The sequence below is a fragment of the Sapajus apella genome, unplaced genomic scaffold (assembly GCF_009761245.1).
Source record: "Sapajus apella isolate SASKATOON/1434 unplaced genomic scaffold, GSC_monkey_1.0 scaffold11, whole genome shotgun sequence".
NCBI lineage: Eukaryota > Metazoa > Chordata > Mammalia > Primates > Cebidae > Sapajus > Sapajus apella.
The window spans coordinates 29,695,129-29,701,985 of NW_022436951.1; the positions used below are offsets into that span (position 1 = coordinate 29,695,129).

The following is a 6,857-nucleotide window of genomic DNA, read 5'->3' on the forward strand; positions in this document are numbered from 1 at the left end:
ATAAACTTTTCTTCAGATCCTTTATTATATCTGCAAAGACTCTCATTCTAAGTAAGAGGTTTCAGTTGAACACACATGGTGAGATGTATCATTCAACTCACTATCATATTTTCATTTTAAAATCCTATAAATATTCTCAATTCTAACTCTTGGTATTTGATAAACAAGAAAACTGAAAAATTAGAATTTTTTTTGAGACAAGGTATATCTCTTTCGCCAAGGGTAGGGTGAAGTGGTGTAATCTTAGCTCATTACAAATTCCACCTCCTAAGCTCAAACAATCCATAGCCTCCTGAGTAGCTGGGACTACATGTGCATGCCAGTATGCCTGGCTAATTTTTCTGTATTTATTCATTTATTCTTTTATTTCAGCAGAGACAAGGTTTAACCATGTTGCCCGAGCCGATCTCAAATTCTGGGGCTCAAGCAATCTGCCTGGCTCAGCCTCCCAAAATGCTGGAATTACAGGTAAGGGCCACTAAATCTAAAGGAATGACATGTTCAGTGATGCCAGAGTTTAGGAGGCTGATAAGCCAGTGATGCTGTCACAGTCTTCATAGTGCCTATGTTCTGTGTTCTTTTTAATGTGTGACAACTTAAAAGTACTCGTAACTTATATCATGCCAGTTAAAGAAATTGAACCCATTGTAAATATCTTCCCCTCCAAAATCCCACAACCAGATTAACTGATCAGTGATTTTTTCCTAATAGCTAAAGCCAAAATAACAGCAACTTTACACATATTCTTCTAAAATTAAGAAACAGAGAAAATATTTAAAAGTTATTTTTGTGAAGCCAGTAGAACCATGATAACAAAATCTGACAAGAGCACAGAGTATATGTATACACATAAAAACAAATTAAACAAAACATTAGCAAATAAAAATCCAGAAACAAATAAGATTACTATTAAATTACAGATGTCTGTTTTATAAATCATGAATGCAAAGACAGTGTAGAATTAAAATTAATCTTTCTACATCACAACATAAGAAATTAAATATGTATGATTATAGATGTGTTAAAACATTTGATAAAATTTAACAAATATTAACTTTTTAAAGCAAAGATACTAAAAAAATAAAATGTCATTTTTAATGCATCTATACAGAAAACTATCATGAATTATGACTACAAATACATTGATACCAACATTCACCACTTCTGTTCAAATTTGTGCCAGTGATCTAATATAGCACAACACAAAAATACCCCCAAAATTTGATATATAATATATTCAGAAACATCACAAACGTGTTTCCTCATTCCAAATAATATGAATAAAAATAATCCAAAAATTCTATATGATGTGGTTCGGTTCTATGTTTCCACCCAAATCTCACCTTGAATTGTAGTCCCCACATGTCAAGGGCAGGACCAGGTGAGGTAACTGAATCATGAGATCAGGTTCCCCTATGCCATTCTCTTGATAATGAGTGAGTCTCATGAGATCTGATGGTTTTATAAGTATCTGGAATTTCCCCTGCTTCCACTCATTCCCTTGCCTACAGCCCTGTGAAGAGGTGCTTACTGTCATGAATGTAAGTTTCCCGAGGACTCCCTAGCCATGTGGAACTGCGAGTCAATTAAACCTCTCTTCTTTATAAATTACCCTGTCTTGGGTATCTTATAGCAGTTAGAGAATGAACTAGTACACTATACAAACATTAGGATTTAATAAATGAATATAATATTGGAAAAGACAAGAGCAATACAAAGTAAATCAATTGTATTTGTAAATCTCAGAAAGTTATAGAAAATAAAATTATAAATGATATCATTTACAACCATATGAAAAATTAATTACTTATGAATATGTCTAACAAAAGATATGAACAATTTCTCTGATGAAAAGTACAACATACTTCTGAGAGATGCTCATGCATAAATAAGTCTATGAGCCCTATACATAAATATAGATTTGAAGACAACATTTATTCCAAAATATGCTTATAAATTCATGCAATCCCACAACCACCTCACAAAATATTTCCTCAGAGTTTGTTTTAATGTACATACACTGGTAAACTTTCTCTAAAACTTATATGGAAATATAAGGGTCCAAAATAGCCCCAATAACCTTAAAAGGGTATAACAAACCTGGAGAACTTCCATTACTAAAACTCACATCTTATTTTAATACACAAATACCATACTATGGAATCAGTGTGAGAATAGATAAATGGATAAAGAAATGAAAGGAAGAGAGATTCCAGGAGCCAGCAAAGAATGTTACTGACAGGAGAGCTGAGTGGCATGTCTTCTTGCCTATAGCAGTTGATCTCTTGTAGTATAAGTTCTCCTATACATTTTCAGGGAAAAGCTTCTCCAGGACTCCTACTTGCATTTCTTTTTCTTCTGAGGAAAATTGAGAGAAAAGAAACTAACTGAAGCAGTTAATGTCAGGGCCACAATTGACACACATTTTCTCCTCCTGCCATTAACAATTGTATATCTCTTCAATCAGCAAATAGCTCTGCTTGACCTCAGTGGTTTACCTGGAGGTGAGGCCTACATCCTTGAGAGGTTTGAGTTTCTGATCTCCATGACCTTCTTAGACCAAAGCCTTTGTATCTGTTTGTGTAAACCACAGTGGGCAAAGAAATAGTAATGGGCTCAAATGGATCATGTGAGTTACACATGGATTTCTCCTTGCCCTTTGGTGTAACAGAAGTCCACTGAAAATTACCACTCAATTTTCTGGTTTTGGTTGTTGTTAAAACAAAACAAAACAAAACAAAACAAAAGATTCCAAATGCCTAGGGAGCAACCATAATTTATAGTTCAATTGATTTCCTTATGTCTCCAGTAGAAGTGTGCTGCATTTGAGGATATGAAACTCTATCCCTGTATATCCCAGGGTTGCAGAGATGGAAAGCATAAATTCCCCAACACATCATTGAGAGTGTTGCTTACAGGGACTCCTTCTGCTTTTATCTCTTGGTTTCCTGACCCAGGTATTCTTTTTATTGATTATATAGCATTATAAAAAGTTATATGATTCAACAAACTCTCGCTTCCATCCTTTGATTTGTTTCTTTTGATCCAGTTCACCCTGGAGTATGGCACACCAAATTTTATTCCTTCCTTCCTGGGACCACTCCAGGAAGTGTGTCAGAGCTTTGAGTGCAGGATACTTTTCAAGAATCAACATCAGTAAGAGACAAAGGAACAAAGCAAGCAAGATTTGACAAACTGCAGGACCAAGAAAGCCTCTGTGACCCAGAGGGAATGTCTGGGATGAAATTGCTCATCATCTTTGAACCACATCAAACCAAATTTTCTAACTTTCAGAGCTTTGGGCAAGGTGACTTTCTGCACTAAAGGAAGATCTTGAAGGAATCGACAACTGGAGTCTGTTCAATGACTGCGTTCTCTGAAGCTTTGCATAGATGTATTCTTTGAAGAGTGATCTAGGTGGGGTGTCTTCATGTATACCACACCACACCAAAAAAAGTAATGCTATACTAATAACAATGCTTTTCATAATATTCTAAATTTGGGAACTACCTAATGTATCAAACTGAAAAGCATAAATATAATGCAGAATACTGATATAATGTTATAACATTGATATTTGATATGGTTTGGTCATGTCCGCATCCAACTTCCATCTTGAATTCCCACATGTTGTGGATGGACCTTTTGGGAGGTAACTGAATCATGAAGGCAGGTCTTTCCTATGCTCTTCTCATGATAATGAGTACGTCTCACAAGATCTGATGGTTCCTTAAGAGGGAGTTTCTCTGCACAAGCTCTTTGCCTGCTGCATCTATGTAGGATGAGACTTGCTCCTCCTTGCCTTCCATCATAATTGTGAGGCCTCCCCAGCCATTGGAACTATGTCTATTAAACCTTTTTCTTTTGTAAATTGCCCAGTCTTGGGTACATCTTTATCAGGAGAATGAGAACATGTTAATATGTTAAACTGCTACCAACAGAGTGGGGCACTGCTGAAAAGTTACCTGAAAATGTGGAAGGGACTTTGGAACTGGGTAACAGGCAGAAGTTGGAACCGTTTGGAGGGCTCAGAAGAATACAGGAAAATTAGAAACTGTTGAAGTTTCTAGAGATTTGTTAAATGGCTTTGACCAGAATGCTGATAATGATATTGACAATGAAATCTAGGATGAGGTGATGTCAGATGGAGATGAGGAACTTGTTGGGAACTGGAGCACAAGTGACTCTTGTTATGTTTTAGCAAAGAGACTGGGGACATTTGGCCCCTACCCTACAGATTTGTGGAACTATAAACTTGACAGAGATGATTTAGGGCATCTGGCAGAATACATTTTTAAGCAGCAAAATATTCAAGATGTACTTGGGTACTGTTAAAGGCATTCAGTTTCATAAGGGAAGCAGAGCATAAAAGTTTGAAAACCTGGAACTTGAAGATGCTGTAGAAAAGAAAATACTATTTTCTGAGAAGAAATTCAAGCTGTCTGCAAAAATTTGCATAAGTAACAAGGAGTTGAATGTTCATCCCCAAGACAATAGGGAAAATGTCTCAAAGGCATGTCAGAGGACTTCACGGCAGCCCCTCCCATCACAGACTCAAAGGCCTAGGAGGTAAAATGGTTTCTTGGGCTGGGCCCAGGGTCTGCATGCTGTGTGCAGGCTAGGGACTTGGTAACCTGCATCCCAGCTGCTGCAGCCATGACTGAAAGGGGCCAATGCAGAGCATGGGCCATGGCTGCAGAAAGTTCAAGCCCTAAACCTTGGCAGCTTCCACATGGTGCTGAGCCTATGAGTGCACAGAAGTCAAGACTTGGGCATTGGGAACCTCCACCTAGATTTCAGAAGATGTTTGTAAATACCTGAATGCCAAGGCAGAAATTTGCTGCAGGGGTGGGACCCTTATGGAGAACCTCTGCTAGGGCAGTATGGAAGAGAAATGGGGGATGGAGTCCTTCACACAGAGTCCCTACTGAGGCATTGCCTAGTGGAGTGGTGAGAAGAGGGCCACCATTCTCCATACTCCAGAATAGTAGCTCCATTGACAGCTTGCACCATGTGCCTGGAAAAGCCTCTGACACTCAACGCCAGCCTATGAAAGCAGCCAAGACGGACACTGTTCCCTGTAAAGCTACAGGGGTGGAGCTGCCCAAGACCATGGGAACTCACCTCTTGCATCAGCATGATCTGGATGTGAGACATGGAATCAAAGGAGACCATTCTGGAGCTTTACTATTTGACTGTCCTGCAGAATTTCAAACTTGCATGGGGCCTATAGCTCCCTGTTGGCCTGTAGCCAACATCTCCCATTTGAAATGGCTGTATTTACCAAACACCTATATCCCCATTGTATCTGGGAAGTAACTAAATTGCTTTTGACTTTACAGGCTCATAGGCTGAAGGGACTTGCCTTGTCTCAGATGGATGTTGGACTATGGACTTCTGAGTTAATGCTGAAATGAGTTAAGACTTTGGGGGACTATTGGGAAGGCACGAGTGGTTTTGAAATGTGATGGAATGAGATTTGGATGGGGCTGGGGTAGAATGCTATGGTTTGCCACTGTACTCACCCAAATCTCATCTTGAATTCTCACTGTTGTGGGAGGGACCTGGGGGAGACCCTTGAATTATGGCGGCAGGTCTTTTCTGTGCTGTTCTCATGATAGTGAATACATCTCACAAGATGTGATGGTTCTATAAGGAGGAGTTTCCCTGCAAAAGCTCTCTCTCTCTTTGCTTGCTGCCATCCATGTAAGGCATGATTTGCCCCTCTTTGCCTTCCACCATAATGTGAGGCCTCCACAACCATGTGGAACTGGAAGTCTGTTAAGTCTCTTTCTTTTGTAAATTGCCCAGTTTCAGGTATGTTTTTATCAGCAGTGTGAGGACAGACTAATATAAGCATATAGGAGTAAAAATTAACATACATATTCTATGCAAGAGCGTAGGTCCATTTAAAAAGCATATTACTTAGGAAAAAGACAAAATAATGTCTATGATTCCATTTATATAAAATTTAAAAACAACCATAATATGTCTATGATACCACACAATAAGGAAAGCCGGGCAACTGGTAGCCACATCTCCCTTTAAAAAAAATGTCTGGAGAGGCCTGCAGTCACTTTTCCTTCATCCAAGCTGCACCCTCTTATTGATCTCTAAAATGGGGCAATGAGAATATAGGAATAGCACAGATTAAAGATAGTAAGAGTGTCTGAAATATTGTGTACAGTCTCTTAATGCATCCTATTAAAACAAAACCACCCATGTTTTCAGTAACTCATTAGGTTTCTTCTTTGGCTGAAACTATTTTGAGTTGTTACCCAGCCAACTTGTCTTATAACGGGCCTGCATTGCACAGACTCTTAGAAACCAGTGCCCAGTTTATATCACTTGACTTTTGGAGAAACTGGGGAATGTAGATAAAATGATTAAACATATATAATATATATGTAATACTGCATCTATGATGCATATATATAATGCATATGCACACATATATGGTACATAAATATAATGCATATAATATCATATATGCATGTTATATATATCATTTATATATGTATTATATATATGTATGTAATTATTTTATTCCTTTTACTATGTCAAATGTCCACTTGGAAAAATAATAAAATTAACATTGAAAAGAAAATATGAAAAAACTTTTTGGTGTAGTACTGTTCAATGAAATTTTTTGAATGCCTCTCCTATTTCCAAATAATGCACTTAATAAGAATAAGCAATCACACATTACCTTCCAGTTTTAATTTTAGTAAATAAGACTGATAATTCAACAAATCTTATGATAATGGTGTGTATATAGTCTCTAAGTAACATGGTAAAGACCATTTGGTTAAGCCTGGTGATGCAGCAACTAAATTGTGAGAACTAAACTGTAACAG

At 37.7% G+C, this 6,857-nt stretch overlaps 1 long non-coding RNA gene across 1 annotated transcript; it reads left to right on the forward strand.

Moving 5' to 3' along the window:
• Window positions 1-3,634: 3,634 nt before the first annotated feature.
• Window positions 3,635-5,840, forward strand: LOC116552182. The gene is made up of 2 exons (XR_004269264.1): window positions 3,635-3,673; window positions 5,595-5,840. It is a non-coding gene; the product is annotated as an uncharacterized LOC116552182 (long non-coding RNA).
• Window positions 5,841-6,857: the final 1,017 nt, after the last annotated feature.